At 38.6% G+C, this 26,585-nt stretch overlaps 1 long non-coding RNA gene across 1 annotated transcript in view; it reads left to right on the top strand.

Annotated features, from left to right (window-relative positions):
* LOC144291208 (uncharacterized) overlaps positions 1–26,585 on the top strand; it is a 48,143-nt gene that overhangs the window by 19,608 nt on the left and 1,950 nt on the right. Inside the window, exons 2-3 of the long non-coding RNA XR_013358533.1 lie at positions 20,951–21,099; positions 26,489–26,558. This is a non-coding gene — a long non-coding RNA (uncharacterized LOC144291208). The remainder of the gene's footprint in view (positions 1–20,950; positions 21,100–26,488; positions 26,559–26,585) is intronic.

Genomic DNA, 26,585 nt, shown 5'->3' with positions numbered 1-26,585 from the left:
TAGTTTGAATTAATTTATTCAAAGCCAGCTGGTGCTGTTCCCAATATAACCTCTAGGAGGAAACCTCAACCCATGTTGCGCCGAAAATAATCGGGTTTTCCGTGTTCTCTCTTTATTCAACTTTCATATTGTATCTAAGTTAGTACTTTTGATATTTCTAAGTTTTTTTTTTAACATTTATGTAGAACACCACATAATTGCGGGAAAGATAATAGTCACATACCCTAGGGCCTACTGTACACTTATGTTAAAAGTACAGCTTTTATTGGCAACTAAAGTAATAACCTTTCCGTGTCAAATTGCTTTAAATTAAACTTAAAAAAAAAAAAAACCCACTGGCTGATACCCACACTTAGTAATTGTCAAGCATTAGCATAATGTGGAATGCTAAAGCTGCCTAAATCTTTGGTTTAAAAATAATTATTTACTTAGATAAATTTTGTATGCGGTGCCATATTATTAGAAATCCTTTTTTTTTTTTACCCTTCTAAAAACGTCAGATCAATGTATATGTTAATATTATGCTCAAGCTTGACATGTAAGTGGGACTGTAACTTACGTTAGCCTCGGAGAAAGGGGTCCCATTTAATCTCTGCTCATCCATCCATCATAGACCACATACAAATGGGGTGGATCGACACTTTGGATGGCTTCGTGTATTGTTCCTTATGTTGGGTGACCTAACACGTGACCTCAGGGGGAAAAATGTACAAGTCTGTTTTTGATGAGGCTGCAACATGGCCCAGCCTGCATAATTTCCACCCATTTCTAAGGCACTTGGGAGATGAGGATCCTAAATGATGGTGTGTGTGTGTGAAGCCCTCAGGCGGAGGTCGCAGCCGCCTTTCCCACTAATGCACTTGTATTTCCCGGATCTCTCTGTGCTCAGCCATCGAGCTTTCAATTAAAACCAGCCGCCAGTGATTTTACGGTGGTGGCATGCAGTCAGTTTGCAAGGTCTGTCCAGAGATTGGGTACCACTTGGGCACATCTGCCAGCTAAAGCCAGGATGGCTTTTTTGGTCAACTTTTGCTAATTTGAAGTAGAAATACACTGATAGTGATGGACTTCCTGTTGTTCACTGATATCACAAAATCCTGACTGGTCACCTTGAACAACTACCTTTCGAATTTATGGATAAAGCGTCTTGAAAGTCAGACTTCCAATATTGAAGAACGCTGACATATATGTACAGCCTAGTAAGCAAGCTGCCTTCAATGCGACCACGGTGCAGTTGAGAAGTCTGGCAACGTCCACAGTTGGAAGCGACATGCAAATATTGGGTCATGTTACCAGAAATCAGAAACTCAGAGGATGAGCCCATAATAGATGCTGGATGGAGCAGCTCTCACACTCTAAACTGTATTCCTCCAAAAGTCAGAAGATGTGCATTCAAAGATAACATCCATGAACATGCAGGGTTATCAGGAGAATAATATTCTCTCAATAATGTTGGATTGCATCTTCAGTTAAAATCCAATTCCCTGCATTCTGGGATCCCCGGATGCCTTCTTTCAGTTCACAGAACAAGTAAAAGGACTAGTGTTTTTCACTTTTTCCTCATGGAGCCTGAGACCATAATGTCTAGGATGAGCGTAAAAATAAGAAACCAAAGTTCTGGCTGCTAGACCTGTGTCTCTGCTCTGCTGGGTGGCTTTGTTTGGGAGATGAACCTCTCCTGGTCTCCATTTTCCCATGTGCCAAGTAATACCTGTTTTGAAATTAAGCAATGAAGCGAAAAGAGATTAGATGATGTTTTCAAAGATGATGCTTCTTCAAAGTTATGTGTTCATTTTTCATGTGCTTCACTTTCCTCCACGTGTGTCCTGTGTATTCCTTTGGGTCATCGCTGGGTTTGTTTTTCTCCTGCAACAGCCTCTACTTTCCAGTTGTTGATCATCTTTCTCTATCCAGTGTTTGTTTTCTGTCCTTTATAATGCTTTCCACGCACTCTTCTCTCATTGCTCTAAAATCCTGCAATACGATCATCTCTACTACATCATTTCTCATTCTACTGTATTCTGCTTTGCACTGTTTAGCTCTAAAATGGCTAGTCGTTGTCCCACCCAAAGAGGAAGCAATCTTTTTTGCTCCCAAGCTTGGAATTCGTTTTGTCCAACATTGATTGCATTGCTGAGCACAGAGTAGGAGCCTCATACATGCTGGATTCATTGCTTTTGCTTTTCAGGGGCCTGCTCATTTAGCATCTCCTCTGATCCTCTCCTAAATGCAAATGTGCCTGTGTGTATGGATCAGACTGTGGCTCCTTTCATTCGTGGATGGGGAGCTGAGACAGACAAGTGTAATGATTTGCTTCATTAAGTTCTTAGGCAAAGGTCTCTGGATGTGTTGTCTGGTGTTTTTTCCACCGGATCTGGGTTCCTCGAATTTACTTCTGCAGATTTGTGCCAGAGCTCCGCAGGGGTCCTCTCTTGGGGATCAGAATATCAGGAACATTGGGACGGTCATGGGACATGAGTAGTCAGAGGCATGACAGGATATTTTTGCTGATCCTCCTATTAACAAGCCTTCATTTGTACTGAGTCTCTTCCCCTGGAGTGTAAAGCTCTTATGGCTAAGGGCTGTCTTTTCTCTACCTTCCATGGTCTCACTCCTTTCCTGAATATCACGAGAAAGGGCATAGTCATAATCATGAACATTTACAAAGAACGTACTCTATTCAGGCAATGTGTGAAACATTTGTGTATCTCTTCCCTCAACCCTCATGACAGCTTTATGGATAACTATTATCATACCCATTGTGTAGATAAGGAAATTGAGGCCAGCAAAAACTAAATGGGAGCTGGAGAAAAGAAAGGTGCTGAACTGGCCATAAGACTCTGGAGGATTGTGCTACCTTGGGCCACCATTGGCTTGTATTGTGGATCTTTTCATCTGGCCAAGAAGATGGCTTAGTTATTTGGGGACAACTAGACTGCATGCTTTGTGCCAGATCTGTGCCATCACCTTCTTTAGGATGAAAGAAACTTAGTTTCATGTTTATAGGATGGACTCTGGGCTCCTCTCTGAGTGACATTCAGGAATGTCCTGTCAACTGGATGTTAGGGTGGGGTTTGGGGTCTGGTGCACATGGGAGCCCTGGGCTGCTGTAGAAGGAAGGGGTCAGCTTTGCTCAATTCCATGCAGCTCAGGTGGTGGGGTGGACTGGGCAGATCTCTTTGGTGCTCTAGTTTGGCGACACAGTCTGAGACTTGGAAATATTTCTGCAGAGAGTGTTTGAAATGATGCCTGGAGCAAAACTATATTAGCCCATTCATTAAAAAAAATCTGTTTTCTAAAAGCGAAGCTGTTTGATTTTTAAATGTGTGATTGATTGAAGTCCTCAAAGCCCCTAGGTGCCTTTGAGGGATGTTTTGCAACCCTTAACCTTCTGTAGTACGTGTTCCATGTTTTATGTTGTGATATATGGGGAAACCACAAACCTGACTCCAGGGGCCAACTTTCTCGAGGCGCTGACTTTGACTTTGGAAATCATATAACCATCAGCCTGCGATTGGTGCATGTTATATAAAATTCAAGTTGTGCATGGCTGAAAACTATGAGTCATCCATCTTTGAACTCTCCCTCACTTCCCCTTATCCAAGCGCTGTTGATTTTAATGTTCTAAACATTGCCTGGCTGGGCCCGCTTCTCTTCCCCACCAAACTCCTCGGTTGAGGCCACTGCCGTTGTCTCTTACCTGAACTAATCTAATAGCATCAGACATCTATTCATGCATCTTTCAATCTGTTCTCCTTTCAAATCTGCAGCGATCGCCTGAAATGCAGAGATGTTCATGTGAGCATCCTGCTCCTTCTCATCCCCATCCAATACCTCTAGTGACATTCCATCCATTGCTCTTAAGATGAAGACATGGCTCCTTAACATGGTCCACAACATTGTTTGTTGTCTGTGGCCTCTGATCTAATCTCTCCCCGGTACCTTGGCCCTAGTCCCAATGTCTGCTGTACATTATTACCTCTGTCTCAGGTGGTTTCTTCCTACAGGGCCATGGCCTTTGTGATTATTACTCCCTGGAAGTCCCATGTCTTTAGTAAACTCTTACTACTCATCGTTCAGATTTTAGGTGAGCTGTTTTCCTGCCTGGGTGGGTTAAATCTCATCTCTTTCAAGACCATATAACTTTTCCTTGTAGAACTCATCACAGTGTACATTTTCTACTTTTTAGTGTGATTATAGCATCATGGTTAAGAAGTAGGTTCATTGTCTGGCTCTACCAATGATCAGAAATGAAATGCTAGACAGTCACTCAGTTTCTCCTGGCCTCAGTTTGCTCGCCTATAAAATGCGGACCATGATAGGTCCTAGGGGCTGTTGTGAGGATTAAATGAGAAAATATATAGTAAAGTGCTTAGAATGTTCAGTGTCTCCACAGGGTAAGGGCTATATGAGTGTTAGCTGTAATATTAGTGTAAGATATTATAGATCTCCATGCCCAGCACTGATGCATAAAAGATAATTAATTAATTAAATTAGTTGTGTATTGCTGCATAGCAAATTATCTAAAACTTAGAGGCTTAATATAACAACCATTTATTATCTCACCGTTTCTATGGGTAAGCTGGACCCTCTGCATCAGGGTCCCTCATCAGGCTGAAGTTAGGTGTCACCCAAGGCTAAGGTCTCATTTGAAGGTTGGACTAGGGAAACATTGACTTCTAAGCACACGTGATTATTGGCAGGACTTAATTTCTTGTTGACTATTGGAGGGAAGCCACTCTCAATTTCTTGCCATGTGGGCCTCTCTATGTGGCAGCTCACTTTATCAAAGCCAGCAAGAGAGGCAGTCTGCCAACTAGGCAGAGGTCACACCTGTAACTAATAATGGAGGTGACATCTTATCATCTTCTGGTTAGAAGTAAGTCACAAGTCCCATCTACACTCAAAAGGAGGGGATTGTATAAGAACATGAGTACCAGGAGATGTGGATCATTGAAGACCATCTTAGAAGCTGCCTGCTATGTCATTTGATTAATTAAGGTGTCACTGTCTATGTGGCTCCTCATCCTAGTAATGAGGCTCTTGGATGTATATATAGAACAGTATTTACTGAACCGTGTTCTGAGTAATTCCAGTATATGATGAGATGTTGACAGATGTCCACGCTCTGATGAGTTTGAGAGACATCAGATTACCAAAGTAAATCCAGTTTGTGACTTTTTCTGAACTGAAAATACTAGTATGACCTGTGATTTCCTTGGAAGAAGATATGGTGATAGACAAATGATTACTGGTTCACATCTTAGAATACCATTCGGGAAATGCTGCCCTACAACTTGAATGTAGGGTGCCACTCAGCTACTGGTTTTAATGCAGCTTAGTCAAGGGAAGGTGTGAAAGGCATACCTCTTTGGTAGACAATTTGGAATGAATGAATAAATGTGGAATTATCACAAAATGGCCAGAATTCTTTGTTCAAGTAGGAAAATAATAAAGCTAAGATCAAGAAAGATGTGAGCTGCACATGGGACTCGTGACTTGGTTTCTGGGCCATGAGTGCTACTACCCCTTGAAAGAGGGCCGGCCTGATTCAAGTATGTGCTCTTTTTCCAAAAGGAGGCTAGGGAAGGGAGTATGGGTGAATTGATATAAACCATTACCTGCTTCTAGGAAAACTACTCAAAGAAACTTCTTTAATTATCTTTGTAAAGAGAATAGTCTCTATTTCCATTGAATTTTATGACTTGATTTGCTGCTTTCCAGCCCAGACTCTGGCTTATTCCTGATAGACCTCCAATCAGGTTGTCTTTGTATTGGCAGACATTGGGTGCTAAGGCCAAAGTCACTTATTCTAAAGTCTTCAGAATTATTGCAGCAAATTGAAACTACAAATACAATTTATGTCATTAACCTCTTAGGGATTATATTTTTGACTTTCTCCTATGTGACATATATCTGGTCACATATTCATTGTGAACCAGTGCTTAAAATGCATAATCCCCAGAGGTTATGGGCAGTCATTTCAAAGACCCCATATTCATCTCAAAACGCAGAAGTGGGAGATAAGGTTTAAGGAATGGTTGAATGGGACACTGAAATAAACAAGCCATTTCATAGTTCTTAAAATACTTATGGAGCACATTTTTATCTACAAAGCTTGAGAAATGAATTTACTAATCCTCACAACATCCCTCGTGTTATTATCAACACATAATAAATATGGAACAAGGGGTTGGAAGGTTAAATTAGCTTTATTCTCCCCCCACAGGGAAGTCGGTATTACTTGCGAATTAGGATGGAGTTGTCTTGTGTTTTCCAGCTGCAAGTTTCTGTCCCATTTGCCAAATTTACCCATGTGTGGATATTTGCGGGGCGGGGGGGGGGGGGTGTAAGATTCTTGCAGAGTCAATCCTGAGATTAAAGTCCAAGTGAAGTCAGCGTCTCGTCCAGTCCTCCCGGGAGAATGCAGTTTGTGTCATTTCTTTGAAGGCATGGATCTTGGCAAGTGGAGGCTGGTCTCACTGCTTCCTGCCTCTCCTTCCTGCTGGTCTCCACCTCACTTCATTTTCCTCCTGCTACCTCAGAGAGCTCTCTCTCTCTCTCTCTCTCTCTCTTACTTTTAAAATTTTATTTTGAAGTTCTCTGAACATATAAAAGTGTACAAAGAACATTGTAATGAACTCTCTTCTTCCTACTACCCTGCTTTAGAAAGAAAATGTTTTCAGTATAAGCAGAAAGTCCCGGGGGCTTTCCACCTACCCACCATGGTACCCTTCTCGTAAGTGTGACAATTATCATTCCCAATTCCCATGGCTTTCTTTATAGTTCTCTACATATATATGTGTCTCCAAGCAATATAGATTATTATGCGGCATGTTTTAAACTGGCATGTGACTCACGTGATAAAACATATATTTCTGCAACTCGCTTTTTCTTTCTTTTGCTCAGTATTGTATGTAGGAGGTTCACCCTTGATATGTGTGGCTCTAGTTCATTTTCCATGCAATTTACTATTTCACTCTGAATATGCTGTATTTGGGGTTGTATCTTGTTTTTTTTTTTTAAGATTTTTATTTATTTATTCATGATAGACATATCGAGAGAGAGAGAGAGGCAGAGACATAGGCAGGGGGAGAGAAGCAGGCTCCATGCTGGGAGCCCGACGTGGGACTCAATCCCGCGACTCCAGGATCTCGCCCTGGGCCAAAGGCAGGCACCAAACCGCTGAACCCAGGGATCCCCTGGGTTGTATCTTGTTGATAGACATTGAAGTTATATATATTTTTTCAAGTATAAATATTTTTGAAGCATATTTCAAATATTCAAAAAATATAAATAACACTCATAAAGTCTCTTACACACATATATATACATGTGAGTTATTTCTAAAATATATTACAAAGAGAGGAATTGTTGAACCAAAATTTATTGGTATCCGGAAGTTTTATTGATGATTGCCAAACTTCTCTCTAATTAAACCATTTTACTCTTAACAGTGTATGACAGTCCTGGCTGCTCCATATTTTCGTTTTACTTGGTATTATAAGATTTTTATATCTGATAATTTTAGAATGGTGCCTCACTGTGTTTTAATATCCATTTTTTCTAATTACTACCACAACTAATAGTCTTCATAAATGATTTTGTGGTCATTTAAGCTTTGCGTTCTGGAAACTGCCTGACCATAATTTTTGTCTAGTTTTCAACTGGATTGTCTTTTTATCTTTTAAAAGGATTTTTATTTATTTATTTGAGAGAGAGAGAATGCAAACGTGAGTGGGGGGGAGGGACAGAGGGAGAAGCAAACTCCCTGCTGAGCAGGGAGCCTGATAACACAGGGCTCGAACTCAGGACCCTGGGATTAGAACCTTGGCCCAAGGCAGAAGCTTAACTGACTGGGCCACCCAGGCAGCCTTGGGTTGTCTTTTTATTGATTTGTAAGTGTTCTTTATATATTCAGGATACCAATCATTTGTCAGTTATGTGTGTGGCCAGTGTTTCTCATATCTTTGTCAAACTTATTCCTTATTGCCTTAAGTTTAAAAATCTAAAATTCTTAGCCTGGTAAATGTGGATAATTTGGTTTCTCCTGTAGTCTTGTTTCTAAAAATTTTCCACCTCCTACTCGTGTTTTGGCAAATATGTCTCATCCCTACAAAGTTCTTGCTTATGTTGTTCCCTCTGTTTGGAGTGCACTTATATGATCTTTGTCTGGCTAACATTTATTGCTCTTTCACAAACCAATCTTTTAGAAAGATTTTGCTGCCCCTGCCTCCCGCAACCTCTCTGTACTTGCATAGCCCCCCTGTGCAGACCTGGGAAGACTCAGCTTCTCTCTTCCCAGAAATAGTGCCTGATGGATTTTGCCACCCACACGTTTGGCTCTGGTGAAGTCTTCCTGAAAGGCCTACCGGGAATGGGTGGCGAGATGGCCTTTTGAAGAAATTTTCAGCCAGGGCTCAGCTACAGAATCAAGGTCCTATATAAACATTCTGATTAATTTAATCTCGGCAGCATTTCCATTGGGTTCCATATCATCATAGTCTTTTGAACCAGCAGCATTTTATTCCAGTTTTCAAAGATGCTTACCACTTGAAAGAAGAAAAAAGCCTAAATGTAATTTTTGGAAGCCTAGAAAAAAATTCCATGGATATTTCCCCGTATTCTTTCCCAAGTATCTATTCCAAATGGAGCTCATCAAAGAACCTAACGATTTCCTGCCCGGCGTAAACCGGGATCTGAGACACATGGCCACTTACTCGATTCTTTTTCTTGTGTGAAGGACCAGAGCATGCATTGGGACATCTATAGTTTTGAAGCTGGGCTTTAACCCAGCTAAGGGGGAAAAAAAAACCCAACACACCAAACTGTGTATTATTTACACATTTCAATATTTAATTTCCTGTCTCCATTACACACATTTTAGTATGCAGATTATTTGCCCAACATAATTTATCAGTTCCTTGTTAGATAATATTCTCCTCAGGGTACATATTGTTCATATTTAGAAATTCTTATTAATCTCAAGAATCATATTGTTTATCCAACAAAATTATTACAGCTTTGATGAAGCTTTTAAAGTGTAACATGTAAATCACTATTTTCTCACTTTCATAAGCAGCTGAATTTTTGATCTGGTGGATTATTATGGTTTAGAAGATATTTAGTCTTGGGGAAAATGCACAAGATGGTGCAGTCATGTGTAGATGAGGCTATTTAATTAGAACTGCTGTTAATGACAAATTGCCATCACAGGAGCTACCCCTCCTCCAAATTGCCTTTCTTAAATAGATAAATGAGTAGTGTTATCCAATGTTGTTATAAATAAGATAGGGCTAATATTTAAATGTTACAATAACAAATGACAGGATAGAAGCCATAAACGAATATTCCAGTATTTTGATCACTTATTTTCTAGATGGCATATTGATTATTTTACCTGAGAAAATACTACGGTGTATTTATGAAATGAAATACATTTCAATGAAATACATAATGAAAATCATAGAAGATTATTATAATGTAAGATAAAATAAACATGTCATTTCTTAACATCATTAAGAAAACTCACAACTCATTCCTTGTTTATGTGTTATGTTTTTATGGGAGACAATCGCTTGATCTGTACAGCAACATACTCCTATGTTTAGTAATAACTTGCATCTGAAGAATATTTTACTTTTTCCAAGTATTTTTATATCCAGTTACATTTAGTCCTTCTGCTATCCCTGGGGCGATAGAATTCCTAATTTGACAGATGAGGAAACAGACCAGAACAGGTTACGTGGCTTGAATAAAGCTGAAAAATCAATTAATAACAAAACCAAAATTATAGTTCCCTGACTTCGAAAATAATGCCTTCTTGTAATCACACACGAAATGTACCATGTGGGAAAGTTGAATACTGCTTGCAGGTTATGGTTATGAGGGTTTAAAATACAAGAAGACGTGGCTGTGTTCCAGTACTGGAATATTAGAAATAAACGATCAGTTCCTCAATTGCATCCACTGGCTTTTCTCTTTGCTATATTTTCAGCATCTCCTGTATGTTCTATAATTAAGTCTTTTCCTTCATAGTTCACATACAGCTCAAGTCCTGTGAGACTTCAAATGAGGAGAAATGCCATTTTTAGATTGTTTAGGGATCCCGTCTTTGTCTTATTTGAATTAAGTCTATAAGCTCTACAATTTTTATTACTCGGATCAGTGTCTCATTCTTTTGTCCTCTTTTCTGTTCTTAGTAACAATGAGGTAAGAACCAATACAACTTTCAAATCAATGGCCTTACATTACTACCCAGAGGAATTGTAACAAAGCCCCTGTGACACTCCTGGAAATGTCTGTTTATCAGTTGACATAAGAACACTTGGATGCTATGCTCTAATTTTAATGTGTAAGTAATGGTATGTGAATCCTATGAAATTTGAGGGCCACCTGTAGTGGCTTTTTAGGCACTTCTGGACTTTTACTGGGAATCCCAGTTTGTGGTTGAGTGGAAAGACCACAGGAGGAGCATCCCCATTCAGGTCTCTTCCTCTTTCCTAGATTCTTCTTCCCTCCTTGACCATTATGCTAGAGGTTTTATTCTACACTGTGAATTGGGCAAAGAAAGAGAATCCTTCTCTATTCTAGTATGGATAGTGCCAAGTTCAAGTTCATAGTCAGTGTGCTTGAAAGGCCAGCTTCTGGTTCAGAGGACTGCATCTTGTCCCTGGTCTTCTGAATGCAGGCTAACCGAGTCTCTCTGTATTCAACAGGAGAAAATGGGCATATGGAGTGAAAAATTAACTAATATTTTTGTTTTTTTCTTAGATTCTGGTTGCAAAAGGCATAGGGTTCTCTGCTCTTATGTTTGATTTGGCCCTAAGCTCACCTTTCCCCCTTCCTTATGTATAGTGTGTCTCTGTTGAGAGGGACTATCGTTAAAAAGAAGCATACCCGCCCTTTGGAGAGTCAGTGTGGAAATTTTTTGACCAAAAATCATTCTTCTATTTCAAGGAATGCAACCTCAAGTGGGTATTGAAATAGGAAGCATCAATGAGGAAAGCAGGCTGAGGGCTGCAATAGTGAGCGGCTATGGCCAAGTAGCATTGCCCCATCCAAAGGCGTGCTCTGTGGTCTCCACACGGCTTCTGCGAGTGGGTATCCTGCTGGAAGGCAGGCCCACGGTTACCCAAGCCTCTCATGTTTTTCCCATCACAAGTCAGAAGTCTGAATTTTTATGTGAGATATCTTGATTTAACAAATTGAAAAAAAGCTAATCAAATTACCACATAGGCTATGGAAGATATGCCAGCTTGCAACTCTTAGTTTGCATGTGTCTTAGGAAACCAGGCTGAAGAAGGGAGACAAGATAAAGCTCATGGAAAAAACTTCTTCGTTTACACATTGTTATCCACATGTAGATGGGATACATACCAAGCCAAACGATTTCCTGCCATATAGACATGGCAGGGCAAAGTTTCTTACCCCAATATACGCAACATTTTGCACATTTATTCATTTTTATGGAGAAATTGTCCATTGCCTTTATTCTTAGAAGTCTGCCACCCTAAGAGGTTGTGAATCGCTTTTGTTGCATCCTTGATAAGTTGTCGTCTAGTTTCTACTTGAATTCCTCTAGGGACAGGGAACTTACTACTGCACAAGATAGCCCACTCCTGCTTTAGACAGTTCTGAAGGTAGAGCACTTCTCAATGACAAAAATTCTTTTTCAACCTCTTTGTTATCGGGAGCTGAAAAGGCGTCTAATCTTTAGGAAAATGCACTTGAAAAAAATAGTCTCAGAAATTAAGAGGTTGCTATAATTTCCTGTAACTATTATCCATTCTTGGGGAAAAAATGAGCATTATTAAATTGTGATAGTTACTAATGGAATTTCTAATTCTTTTACAATTAAGGTCATTGAATCTTTATGTCTTGACCTTCAATCTGAGACTATTTGCATGAAAATAAGGACTCCAAGTTTCATCATGTTCTATTGATTCATTTAAGCTCTTTTCGTATCATAGATTTCAAGAAATGTAGAACTGTAAATGATCTGAGTATCTGATGTATAACAGAGAACCCATTGGTCTTAAGAGTTAGGAGATGTTGGATTGACTGTTCCCCTCTTTATTCACTGTGTCATGTTATGCCAGGAGTCTTGGTTTCCTTGTTTGAATGTGAAGTCTGATAAAGTCCTCATGAGTTGTGTGACAAACAAATAGGAATGAATGGGCAGTAAGCTGCAGTAATCAGCAAAAACCTGTTTTTCTTGTTTGTGATGCTGAGTAATTTAACTTTTCTAGGCCTCAGTTTCCACATCTGTACAATGGGGCTAACCATTCCTGCTTTTAGGGGTGTTTTAACTGTTCAGTTAGATGGTTCCTGAGGGCTTAGAGAGTGCTTCACATACAGTAGATATTCAATTAATGTTGACTATTAATATTTTGATGATGCTGAGAGAAGTAAAAGCACTGTGTAAAATAGGAAGCTTGGAAGTCTTGCAATCACCTGGACCCTTCATTTTCCCCACAGAGAGGAGGGTATTGAGCAACCCCGAGGTAAGAAGAGCTTGGTCAAGATGTGCTGGGAAGCCTAGGAGAACTTCAAAAAGTGACAGGCTGTATGACCAGGAGCTTAAAAATACATTCTGAATCTTTAAAATAGGGACACTTGGGTGGCTCAATGGTTGAGCATCTGCCCTCGGCTCAGGTTGTGATCCTGGGGTACCAGGATCCAGTCCCGCATCGGGCTCCCTGCAGGGAGCCTGCTTCTGCCTCTGCCTGTGTCTCTGCCTCTCTCTCTGTGTCTCTCATGAATAAATAAATAAAATCTAAAAAAAAAAATAATAAATCTTTAAAATAAACAGATTAAGGAACAAAATCCAGAGTTGGTATGAGATTGGGATACCACAGTTGATCTCACAGAAATTTGGTTTGTGATAGTGCATTCAGGCTCTGTGCTGAGGCCTGGGGTGTGTATCTTCATCTGTGGGTAGATTGAAAAGCTTGAGGCTCATTGCTTTCCATGCTCCCATTTCTCAGGTGTGGGGCCAGTGGAAAATAATCTGACGACTTTATGATCTTGTTCTCTTCGGTTTGAATTGCTGGGCAGCAAAGACCCCTGATGTAGGGTCTCAGGAGCCTGCACCACGCTATGAGTATTTAAAATAGTAATTGTGTATGGATTCTGGGGAAAAGGAGTAGGGGGGAAAATCAGCCCTGGGGAAAGAGATATAAACATGTCTACCCAGAGAGTACCTCAAGCCCTTTTAAAAGTTTGTTAGTAGGTTTAGAATCTTATGCAGGGAGAGGTTCTTGACAGAATCAAGGGAAATATGATCCCAATTATAAAGATAAGGTGAAATCATAGGAAGGTAGTCTTTCCCGTGACTAATTCACTTTGCTCTCCCATTGTTAAAGAGAAAAGTTGTTGATTTTATACTTTGTTCAAGGCGAAAGGGACATAAAATAGCAATTATTCTTTTTGCCGTTAGCCTGCCTTCCTTTGTTTGGGGGTGCACTATAGCAGAATAAAGGTCTGTGCTTCAGAAATAATGAGCAAGGGGAAGCCAGAGACATAGTTTATGCATGAGTCCTTTTGTAGTGAGTACATGGAACCATTTTATTTGGGAACGGAATATTTGAGGGTGTGGGGGGCCCCCTCCTCCTCAAAGTGCAAAGACCCTGAAACGTGCCCGCTCCCTCCACTTCAGGATTTGAGTGGCATGTCAGGACCCATCCAGCACGAGGTGCATAATGTATCGTGCAGGCTGACTCCCATGTGGAAGAGAGCACAAAACTTCCTTATGCATGAGGCATTTTTAGCAAATTGGACCCCATTTCAATCTTGATGAAACTTGATGACATTTCCAACTTGCAAGTGCACAAAATGAAAAAGCAAATTTTTAGCTATTTATGTGTCAGAACATCAAAAGCTCAAAAGCCATAATTAAGGGTGTCAGCATTGCAGGGAGACCATATTTCTGCTCTTCTCAGGGGTCTTGGGGGTCTCTCCTTGGAGGTTAGATGAAGCTCCCCTTCCCCTTGAAGACTTGAATCAAACAATTTGGATTTCATGAGCCCCACCTGGGAAACTGCCTCTTCACTTCCAACCCTGTCATGTTGATATTTAGTGTTTTTTCTCCCTTTCATGAGAAATTTGGGAAACGACTATGTAGCGGGTGCTCCACATTCCTTAGCTTCCTTGTGCTGTTTTTTGGAAATCTGAAGGCAAAATATAAGAAACAGTGATTTGACATGATATTTTAATTCCTTTTCATTTGTGTTTCTATTATATGCAATTAACTTTCTGACTTTACATTCTAGGAAACATGTCAAACAAGCTTTTATGATATACTCACTTAATACATATACAGATATAATGGGGCTGAATATAAATATATGTCCAAATAAATGGAAATACATGGACATTAAATATTTAATAAATGTCCATGGAACCCAGTTTTTCAAGTTTCTATTGTGTACAAGTGTATATGTGTTAAGATGTGGCTCTGATTCAGTAAGTCTGGAGAGAGCCCAGAGATACTGCATTTCTAACGTGTTCCCAGGTTGAACCACGCTGACTGTGTCTGGGTCACACTCGGAGTGGCAAATCTTTCTATATCTTTCCAACTCAGGGAGGAGTCTTAAAATTCAGCTGTGGTCACTGTGATTATCAACAGGTGCACTCGTCTGGGATATACATGTTTTCGTTAAGATCGCCTTTGAATTTTATAACAGAAATATTATTAAAATTAATCCCTAGAACTGCCCTTGCCTGTTAATGATTCACAAAAATCCTCGCCTAATAAGAGCTATTTTCTGAAGAGCTCACATTGAATTGCAAATACTACTTCTCATCTGAATGACATGGGCAGCTCACTTACGTAGCCCTAGCCAGAGACAGAGCAGCTTCTGCAAGTGTTGGACACCCGTTGGCTGCAACGCATTGTCTTGAGGGTTGTGTGGAAGTATGTTGAATAAGGCTCATGTCTACTACCAGCAAACTTAAACTCCATTGTGGATAGGATGGGGTGGGATGGGGGGACACAGCCTCGACATATGAAAACCCCCATAAAATACAAGCTCTTTCAAGTGATTTCAGATCTAAGAAAGACCCAAATTAAAGATTAATTAGATTCAAAGGTGTGTGTGTGTGTGTGTGTGTGTATGTGAGAGAGAGAGAATGAGAGAGAGAGAGAGAGAGAGAGAGAATGAGAGAGAGAGAGAGAGAGAGAGAGAGAGAGAACTCATCTGTTGGCAGAGGCCAAGAGAGCCTTCATGGAACAGGCAGCCAAACTAGGCTTGAACTATTGGGATTAGGTGTAGAAATGTGGCTGTGAGGTGTGGACTGAGGAGCAAACATATTAAAAAGAGGAAACCTCAGAGAAAAGACAGGAGAGGAAAGGAGCTTATGTATCATAAACTGGAAATAGTTTCAGTTTGGCTGAAGTACAGACTTCAGGCAGGGATTTGGTTGACAATAACCTTGGAAAGAAAGTTGGAAATGATCTTGAGAGCCAGTGGAAGATGTTTGGGTTGAATTTAGTAAGCAGTGGGGAGCTGTCCCTTACCCCAACCGCTTGTTCTCAGTTCTCATTCCAAAATTTCTTCAGACTTGCTCATCTGAATTACGTGTGAGTGTGTGTGTTAATTGACATATTGATTCTTTTCAAATTTCTTTTGCTAATCTATCAAAGAGATTATAATAAGAAGATAAGCTTGTCATAGGAACTAACAGGAAATGAAAGATGAGGAGAAGGAGGATTCCATGTACTGCCCTCTGAGAGGTGACTCTGTCTTATAAATTGCAAAGAAGGTATAATCCAGAGTTGTGGAGGTTTTTAACCAGGAGGCATTTGGATTTATGCCTCTTACATGGAAGGCCTCCAGTAACACATCAGGTGATAGGGGAGGGATAAACTTGGTACATCTGCCTGGATCAGCAGTTTCATTCAGTCATAGTTTCACTCGACACTGTATCATTTAAAGCCTTTAAAGATATATTAGAAACAATTATATTTATCCTTAACTTTAATTTATATGGTAATTAGCACTAGTCTAAAATCAGTCAGAGGTACCATTTTAGATTTAAATGTGTTTTCCTCTTGTTTTTTAAACTTTAATGTTTACTAACGCTGGTTATGTTAGACTGTTCTAATTAAGAGCTCTTTTTCATTTAGAAAAAAGTATAGATATACATAAAGAATTTAAAAAAATATGCTAATCCCTCACTCTGTTAATCACTGCCTGACCATTCAAACTACATGGCTTTAATAGGACCAAAGCACCCTAGTGGCAGCCCAGTAAAATTGCAGGCATAGGAGCGAGAGGGAAGGAACCTTTGGAGTGGTGAATGTGAAAAGCCAAGTTTATAGAGACAATGTCAATGCTACAGACGGGCTCAGCCAGTATCAAGTCTGGAATAGTTTACCTATGCCAGTGTTTCTCTACTCTTTTTTTTGATCATCACATGCCTAAGAAGTCTTTTGTGGGCATGTTTTTTCCTAATTGTTATTCCTCCCTTGTTACCGTATTTTAATACCACAGATATATTGTATATCTGCTTATATTCTGAGGCCCTTTGCAGGCACACAAAACAATTATGGTATCTAAGATCTTCAAATCCATGAGAACCAATTTTTGCCCCCTTGGAACATTATTTCCTCCATCGATGACACATGATCTAGAGTTTTCTAGCCTCTGTCTCTCTGGGGGTAAGATCTTATCCTTATACTCGTGTGGCTACTCTGAACTGGATCACCCAGAGCCACCCTTCTATGAAACAGAGACTTGTTGGAGAGTCACTTATTGAGACACCTGCTATTGAAACCTTGAAGAGGTCCCACTACTAAACACTCGATATTGACACAAGTCCTCCTGCATCATCAAAGTAAATTAGTGCTTTTAGTCATTCACCTAGACTGGATTCATTGCCATTCTCCCAGTTCCCCTTTTCTCTTATATAGTCATTGCCCTGAGGTCCCAGCTGCATGAGCCTGCTTTTATCTAGTTACAATGAATCCTTGAATTCTCCCTGCTAAAGTGGGCCAACAGCAGATCCAGAGGTGCTTGAAGCTGCATTCCCATTCCCCCCTTGTCCACTTATAAATGGTAATGGGATGACGTACAGGAGAAGAGCTTGATCTTTTATGCCCTACAGCTTCTATTCCTCTTGTCTTTCCCTGAAATCCAGATTCTAATTAGCAGGATTGTGTGTGTCCTCTTGGGTTCTTCCCCATACTTAATGTTCACAATAGTTTCATCAAGAACATCCCCATATTACAGGCGAAGAAAAGGTCACACAGCTAATGAATGTTGGAACTAGCCCTTGAACTCAGGGATCTCTGGCTCTAAAACCAGTGTTCTTATCCTATATTGTCTTTGAGAGGCCTACCAAACCCTTCCTAAATGGAGGTAATCACTTATTCTTTCCTCTCCCCTATTTCTAGACAGATCCCCATACTTACTTTTTCATGTAGTTATTCACTCAACAGCTATGCATTGAATAACCACTAAGTGATAGCAATTTTGAAAGTTATTAGAGATACTATAATGAAAAGCACCATTTCTGTTTTCAAGGGGCTCATAGTTTATGAAGAAGATGGACCAACGGATAGGTATCTGTAACTGTGTCTGGCCCTATAGTGAAAGTGAGAGCTACATGGTACTGTATCTAAACCACCCTTGTTTAGTTATTTTAGATCGAGTCACATGAAAAGACTAACTCAGCTCTCTCAGTCTCAGTTCTTAATTCCCTGAAGAGAGAATCAGATTGGCCCACCTTGGTTTAGTAAGATATGGCTGCTAGAGGACCCATTCTTGTGGAGCTGGAAAAGAGGTGGTGAAAAGCAGCTCTCAGGGAAAGGAGAAACTTTGTGAGCTCAGCAGGTACCTGAAGAAATGCATCCTACCTGTATAGTTGAGAGAAAAGCTCCTGGGTGTGGCAGGAGACCTCTCCTTGAACATAAGAAATTAGTAACCTTCTAAACTTCTGAAGCCATTTTCTCACAATGATCTTGGCTTTCCTGAAGGACTCTGCTCCTTATTTGATCAAAGTAATGTCCCTTGGTTTAACCCCTTTGATAAATGATGATTTTTCACCAAGAATAGTGTGTTGTTATATTGATCTTAGACCTTTACATAATGATATGGTGTGTGTGTGTGTGTGTATGTGGCAGAGGCAGGGGAGGGAGACTTCTAGCTTTTTAATACATGGAACAGAGTTAATGAGGATATTTTCTGACCCCATGAAAACACATGGATGGGCGAGGTAGACTACATGATAAAAACAATTTTTAAAAACAATTAATAGCTGAGTTAAAAGGAAAGAAAGGGAAATATTCAGGTATCAGGGACTTGTAAACAGAAGAAATGTCCAGAATGGTTAGCAAAATAGCAGTTCTATTTATTATCTTTAAAGACATGAGACTGAAATCTTAACATTGATGTGGGAGCTTAATACACAGTGTAGACCACTTATCACACCAAAAAGGAGTACCATGGGGTTGTTTCCATAACTCCTGGTACATAGAACTTCTACAGAAAAATAATCTCAGCTAAATATATGTTCACAATAAAAAATAAAAAATCACACAGGGAAAGGATCCATTATTAGGGAGAATCAGCTGAGTCTACGAACAGAGGGATTGATGCGAAAATGAACTTGAGGTTATAAAATGGTATTATTTAAGTAGGTTTAAATTGATTAAAGATTTCATGTGTGAGGAGGAAGAGACTCAATGAAAGAACAGACCATTTTGAATTCAAAACCAGGAGTTACAGAGATAAAGAAAAACATGGTTATAAAATTAAACCTCAGTGAATAAGTCAAATAGGTTAGATATATGGGGGAAGAGAAGGGGGGGAGAGAAAGAGAGACAGAGAGAGAGAGAGAGAGTGAGAAGAGAGATCTAAAGAAATCACAACTAGAAAGAAAAGATAGGTTTCCTCCAAAGGAGTAGTAATTCCACTAAGATAGAATTCTCATGAGTCGTAGCAGGTGTGGGAAGACAAGAATCTGCAACAGGCAGAGAGAAAGAACTATCAGCCTACAGTTAGGCACCTGGCTAATCTACTCTTCAGGAGCATCTTCTCTCACAGAAGCTTGCTAAAATAATCACAGAAGGATGGATGAGCTTTAGAAAGAGGGACACAGAAGCCCAGGAGGGATGGAAGAAGCACTGGAAGATGTTGGAAATTATGTGAGTCACCCTGAAAGGATATTGATATGTGAGAAAAGGCTAATACGGTAGAGGGTAAAAAACCAAGCAGAGTTGCAATATTCTAATATTCCAATATTCCAGAGAACATGACTGACCAGAGATCAAGTGCTCTTGGGTACACATAAAATATTTCTATACATTGTTAAGAAAGCATGGTAAAAGCTTAAGTTTAAAAAGATTTTGTTTTTTTTTTGGGCTGGGGAGGAGAATGAGAAAAGCAAAGGGAAGACATGGCAAATAGGTTACTATTTGCAAAATTAATCCAAACATTTTAATAACCACAGTAAATATAAGTGAATAAATTTGACACATGACAGTCTGATATTTATATTGGTTTAAAAAAAATCTCACTTATGGGCAGCCCGGGTGGCTCAGAGGTTTAGCGCCACCATCAGCCCAGGGTGTGATCCTGGAGACCCAGAATCGAGTCCCACGTCGGGCTCCCTTCATGGAGCCTGCTTCTCCCTCTGCCTGTGTCTCTGCCTCTCTCTCTCTCTCTGTGTGTCTTTCATGAATAAATAAATAAAATCTTTAAAAAAATTCCTGTTAAAAAATGAATGAATCAATCAATCAATCAATCAGTCCAGTTATATACTCTTTCAAAAGACAGACTTTAAATATAATGGCACCTACTTTGATAGTGGACTTGATTTCTTTCTAATCTCTTGAGAACCTTACTGTAGTCAGGTGCCATTGATGCCAAAACTCACATGCACCTATTCTGGAGTATTGAGTGCCTTCTATGAGCAAGAAGTAACAGCAATCGAACATAGCTGAATGTGGGATTCCAAGTATTTTAACGCTTTATAACATCAAATCGAGGAACTGCTGGTCCGTGTTTGCCACAGGATTAGTTTTCACAGATGGCTGAGAATAAAGCATATGAAAGGACATATATGTCTCTTTTTAGAACAAAATGGACACATATAACAGCATATGGTATAGTTATTTTAATTATGAAGTTTTACCACACCATAATTAATGATAAAATAGAAATTTAAGAACCATGAAAGCATTAATTAGCTGTGATAATGCTATGACATAAAGCTTTTGTTTTCTTGTTTTCCTGAAATCAATTCTTCCATTTATTAGGCTGTTGATATTTTGATCATGCACATAGTTCTTAAAAGCCAGAGTAGATAATAAGCCAGGTTATATTCACGTAACTGCACACAAACCAAATTTATAATTATATGAAATCTGCATATAGACAGAGGCAAAGTTGAGTGGCTTTTGAAAATGTAGATAATCAAATCTCACTACAAATTTATCTGAACACATCTATATTTACATTTCACTCCACTACTGATTCAAATAATGAAGGGAGACCTGGCTTAAAGGGATCGGATCTAGCACATTCATATATAAAATGTGACGTGTACAAGTTTATCCCCTGCTAGGATTTTGAAAGTCAGATATGGCACACTGATACACTGCAACAGGTGTTATGGGCTGAGTGTTTGTATTCCCAAATTCATATATTGAAGTGCTAACCCCCAATGAATGGTGTTTGGAGATGAGGCCTTTGGAAGGGAATTATGTTTAGGTGTGGTGGTGAGGGTGGAGTCCCGATAATGGGATTAATGTCCTCAGGGTCCAGAGATTTCTCTTTCTTTGCCTTGTGAGCACGTAGTGGGAAGGCAGCCATTTGCAAGCCAGGAAGAGGATCCTTACCAGAAACTGAATCTCCTAGTACGTTGATCGTGGACTTAGATTCTAGAACTGTAAGAAATAAATGTGTGTTGTATAAGCCACTCAATGTATGGCATTTTGTTACAGCAGCCTGAGCTAAGACAACAAGCCCCCCTGATGAGGTTGGAATTGACAAGTGGATCAATTTGGAGGTGCCCATTCATTCATCTCTGTTTTATGCCCACCAGAGGGGCATGTGAGATGGGAGATTGAACCTTAAGTAGCCTATAAACCAGGTGAGCCTAAATCTCTGGTGTGTGCTGGTCTACTTGTGTGTGTTCATAATAAGAATATTTAAAACCGAACCTTAGTTTACATTTTGTTCAACATTACAGCGAGTGCATTACCCTGTGTTTCTTGCTTTAATGGGCTCTCAGGAGGAATTGATACGAAATCTACCTCCTGTATTCTTAGCTAATGTTCCTTTTGGCCTCAGGTAGAACATATTGGGCAATTTTTTTTTCTCCACCAAAATCTCTTTGTAAATAAACTATAGATAAAAATTAGAGGGGAAGAAATCATACATAAGTTGTTTAGGCAAAGGGCATCAAAACACAGGACTCAAATAATTTTTGGTAACTTTTCTATTTACTGTATTGAGGAGATTCATTTAAACTAAAGTGGGTAGAGGTCATATAGTTTTACAAATAGTGCTTATATTTTTGTGCTTCTTGCTGGCCCTGTTTAGTCTGTGCTCATTCATATCTCTGGACCAAACAGCAGGTTCAGGGAAAAGTAGAATTTTTGAGAAATCAGGACATTAGGAGGAGAGTTTTAAGGAAACGTCTCCGACAAAGGCCAAGTAGAGATGAGGAACACTGAATTTCTATGGTAAAACATGTTCCAGAGTGATTCAAGCATAATATGGAGTTCAAAGTATGCAAAGATATTAATTATTCCAGTGAAGGTTTTTTTTTTTTTTTTTCCAGTGAAGGTTTTAAATCACAATGCAAGTTCTGTTTAAGATACAGCTTCCTTGAGGGTTGGTATTGGCCAATCTTTTAGGTCATGCTTTATTTTCCTATTTTTGCTGAGCATTTTTTTATAGTTACTAACGATAATTTTATCATATCAGAGAAATTTGTGCCAATATTTCCCTCAGAATCGGGAGAGAGAAAACAGTTAAAAAACAAGACCATTGCAAATCGTACAGAAAATTATGGAATAAGATATATAGCACTGGATTTGAAGGAGACTAAATTTACATCAGGTCATTATTTCAATTGGCCCAGGTAGACTTTGACAAGATTGCAAAAGATGCCTATTACTTCTGATTATTCATTATAATAATTCACTATTCATTAGCTCATGCACATTGAGTGCTTGCTCTATGTTGGGTGCTGGTGTGAGTACTTCATACGTGTTTGCCTCCTTTAATCATCTCAATAACCCGTGAAGTAGCTACTATTATTGTCTCCCAATTTCTAAAAAAAAAGAAAAGGACACAAAGGTCTAGAGATGATAGGTTAAAGCTTGCTGGTAATACGTCAAGGCAGAATTTGAACCCGTGTCTCTTGGACCTTAAGGACCATACGTATAATTGCTGTCTTAGGTCTATCCAGATATCTTCAGCAAAGAGCTTTTCAAAAAGAGTTGTAAAACAAAAGTTAATGTTACAAAGATTCTTCATGAATAATTTCATGAAAAAGATCCCTTTTTGATATTTATGTATTAATACATACTTAAATATGTATTATTAAGCATATAAATTAAATTAAGCTAGTGAAGTTCAAGCATCCCTGTCTTGTCTAGAGAGGTAGTGCTGAGGGATGCTGATTAAGGCAAAATGTGGATTCCATTTCTTTCATTGTGTCATTAAAGTATTTGCCATTATAATGAACCTAATGCACTTTATAAAATGGAATGAGTGAAATTAATAGATGGAGGCAGTTATAAATAAGGGATTTCTCATTCCAGCCTGGGACAATGTCTAGAGACACTAGAAATAATTCACTTAATCTCACCATAATGGAGTTTCCCATTGAAGTGGATAAACAAATGCTTTCCTTAAACAAGATTTGAAACAAACAAAAAGACCCACCAACTTAAAATAATATTTAGCTGAAACCACCAGCATCTGACAAGTTCCTTCAAATTTCTCACAGCGTTGTCATCTCAAGCACACTGGCTCGGGTTTGTGAGATAAACTGGTGATATTCAGTGAATGAAAAGTTCAGATTCATGTATTATCGAGCTCAAGAATGCTGCTCATAAGTCCCTTGGAAGTTTGGAATATGTTCTAGAATTCTGAATGCAAAGTCTTCCAGTCATGAATTTCACTGCAAGAGTTTTGCCCACACCTCATCATGAAGTTAAAGTTGTGACATCTTCAGTCTGAAGGTAGAAAAATTAACAAAAGTAACCAAATCTGTGGCAAGAGAAAGGAGAGTGAGGAGACCGATGATAAAAACGCTGACATTTATCTGAGCACAAATACTGGAAATTACTATACAAGAAATAGAGAAAATGGCTTAAGTGAATGACTTGGTTTCAAGTTCTGTGAGCAGGGCGACACTTTTCTTTTTTAAAGGAAATTGCATTACCTTTTTTTTTTTTATTGTGTCATACTTTATTTTGATTTAAAATATTTTCTGGGATTCTATAGTTTTGCTGTATTCTCTGCACTTTCCAATAAATGACCTATTTATTTACATGAAAAGCAAGCTTTGCTAACGCAAAGACAACATGCAGGATTTTTTCCTGCCAATTTTCTAATGAAAACCAATGACAGGTTTTTTTTTTTTTTTAATTTGGTTATAAGTTTCATTTGCTTAAAATGAAAAATGTATTCTTAAAACGAAATAAAAAATATCATATTATCAGTATTTCTGGCAGCAAGTGAATGAATACTTATTCTGAATAGATCCCTCTGAATGGCCACTCTATAACTACCGTGTTTTGTTAGAAAAGTATATTAAAAAGTAGAAACAGCATCCTGAATGAAGAAAAGGGATAGAAACAAAGTATAAAATATGTAATCTTTTAAAAGAACCTTATCAAGGAGAATCTTAGTGAAACTTTAAATGGGAGAGTCACACAATCCCAAAGCTTTCCCATTTCCTATTCAATGAATAATTTACTTTTTAGATGAGATTCGCTAACATTATTGCAGAATAACTGTAATTGAAAATTATTAAAGCTCTATCTTTATTGCATTTTAAAATCTGTGCATTTGGTGTTTGACCAGGGCTGCCTCATCATTAAGAGTTTTGAGGGAAAGCAAAATCTCTGTCTCCTGAAGAATAAAGAGCAAAAACCTTAATTGCTTTCTTGTTTCCCACAAAGATGCTAATATGATGAACTGAATGTCAGGAATAATAAGACAAAATGATGGTGTACACCCTGCAAAGAGAAAATAAAACATCTTTTTATGTAAACTGTCACCAGAACCTCAAGGAAACTCTTTGCTCTTTCCCTGCCCTGATTTTGAACTGCTTCATTAAAAGTAATTTTGTTTTTCAGGAGGATAACACCCACATTATTCTATAAAAATAATTTTAAGAGAAATCTTCAATTAAGAGGTTATTGTTGCCTGAAAGATTTTTCCATAGTTGGTTGGTAGCTGAAAATGTGATCTTCCCAAGTTTGAATGGAAATATGACATTCATAATGGTTTAAAATAGATAAGTGTCTTGTCTGTTTGAAATGCCAATGAACTTGGTATTATTTATCAGATCCTTTTAAAATGTTGGAATTTTCAGAGGACAGAATTTTCAAAAGGGAGAGAAATTAATCATCAATTTGTCCTGCCTTCAATTGATTGAAAAGTTAAGTTAGAGAGACTGATAAAGCCCTTGTTCCATGTAGTATTTTGAAAATAAATGAGAGATCATGGACTCACGGTATACACCCCCTGCCTGCGAATCTTCCTTTTGGTTCATTTCGGATGGAAAACCTGTAAAAACTCACCCCACTGTCCATCAGACTCCCACCCAGTAGTTGTCTTATCTAAATTTAAGCACTTGCTTGGTCCATGCTGCCATATGATAGATGTTTAAATACAAAAATACATATAAGTCACTTAGAAGGGAATTTCAAATTCTTAATTAAAAAAAAAATCCCTGGCAATTTGTTTAGTTAATAGTTTGTCTTGTGGAGAGTTTCTTCTCAATGCACTCCGGAAACTGCACTTGTCAACTCAGGCCACAAGAGGCACTTTGCAACTAAAGCAAGAGTTATTTCGATAGTTTGCAGATAGTTCTCCAGGTCTTGAAACAGTCTTTATGCATATAAGCCCCAGAAGTCCTGTAGAAAGATTTCTATTGCCTTAAGATGCTCCTTGAAGTCCTCCCCATCGCCCTTTCAGACTCTCTTCTGAGAAACACTGATCTCCAGAAATACTCATCATAAAAGGGTTCCTTCCAGGTCAGATGATTCTGTGGAATTCCAAATATTGAGTTATATTTGTGATTTAAAAATTCATCAGTGTATATGAAAGGCTCTGAGAAGCTCTGTGTTCTGTTCTGCAATCAGTTTTACATGGTTCAGTGTAGAATGAATTGAATGAATTGCTCAATACAGCACTTAGCTATGGATCCCTCTTTTTTTCCCGTCTAAACAACCCTTGTGAGGTGGATACTTTCCTCTTTTACAGATGAAGAAACTGAGGCTTAGGAAAGTTAACTAACCTGTGTATGGCAGGATAGCTCTTAAGTGATACAGCTAAGATTTGAAGCCTCGAAGCCTATCTTAACAGCACCATGACCTAAAAATACAAGGAAATACATTCACCTGACTCTGCGGACTATTTCCAGTTATGTTTAGCATTTTTTTCCTGTGCAATCTTAAACAGATTTCTTTTCTCCTCATGTTCATGCTATTGGGATTATGTAAACAAACAAACAAACAAACACCCCCCCCCACTTTACATACAGCGTTATTTGCTTAGAAAAAGGTTATTAAATTCTGTGCAGTCCAATAGTTAGAAATAAGCCCAAATATCACATAGAACACATATTTTTTTTAGAACACATAATTTTAAAACAAATATGTAACAAATAGCACAGCATGAATATTACGTTAAAGCCGGGAATCATGTTCAGGAAAATCTTGCGAGTCAGTAGAGAAACACGAAATAAAGAGATCCATTTGCCTGGAAGGATCTTGTTTAAGCTAATTTCAGAAATATTTAAAGGATTCAATTTCATATGTAACAGTAAAATGAAAGTTACATTGAGGAAAAAATATTTAAATGCATTAAAAGATTCCTGTCACAGTGAGAAAAAATGTATATGCTTTTAATCTTTACATAGGTGTTTTATCTACATTGTATCCCTTTCTTGTCTTTATATACATGGATATTTTTGCTATTAGGAAAGCATGCACATGCATATACAAATATATATATATATATAACTAGTAAAAACAACATTGTATCTGAATTGTTAAAATACCCATTTTTGTTATTTTAAATGTAATATAATTTTAGATCCCTTTCATAAATGTCCAGTGGACAGATTTATTATTATTATTATTTTTAATTTCCTGCATCAGATCTAGGTCTCTGATAAATACCACAGACAACCCCAGCACTGTAGGATGGGCTTGACAGTTCTTCAATAAAGGACTGTGTGGTTTTTTTGTCAGTGTCTTCCTTCCAGTGACAGCTGCTTTGTTCTTTTCTAGTCAGATTTTCTAGTTAACACATCAAAAGTGTATCTGTGTACACGAAGTACGAAGAAAACAGTTCAAAGAGGTAAGAGATTCACTTTTAACTCTTGCT

Source organism: Canis aureus, chromosome 19 (assembly GCF_053574225.1).
Source record: "Canis aureus isolate CA01 chromosome 19, VMU_Caureus_v.1.0, whole genome shotgun sequence".
Lineage (NCBI taxonomy): Eukaryota > Metazoa > Chordata > Mammalia > Carnivora > Canidae > Canis > Canis aureus.
Note: the sequence above shows the minus strand (reverse complement) of the source record. Positions and strands in the feature narration are given on the sequence as shown.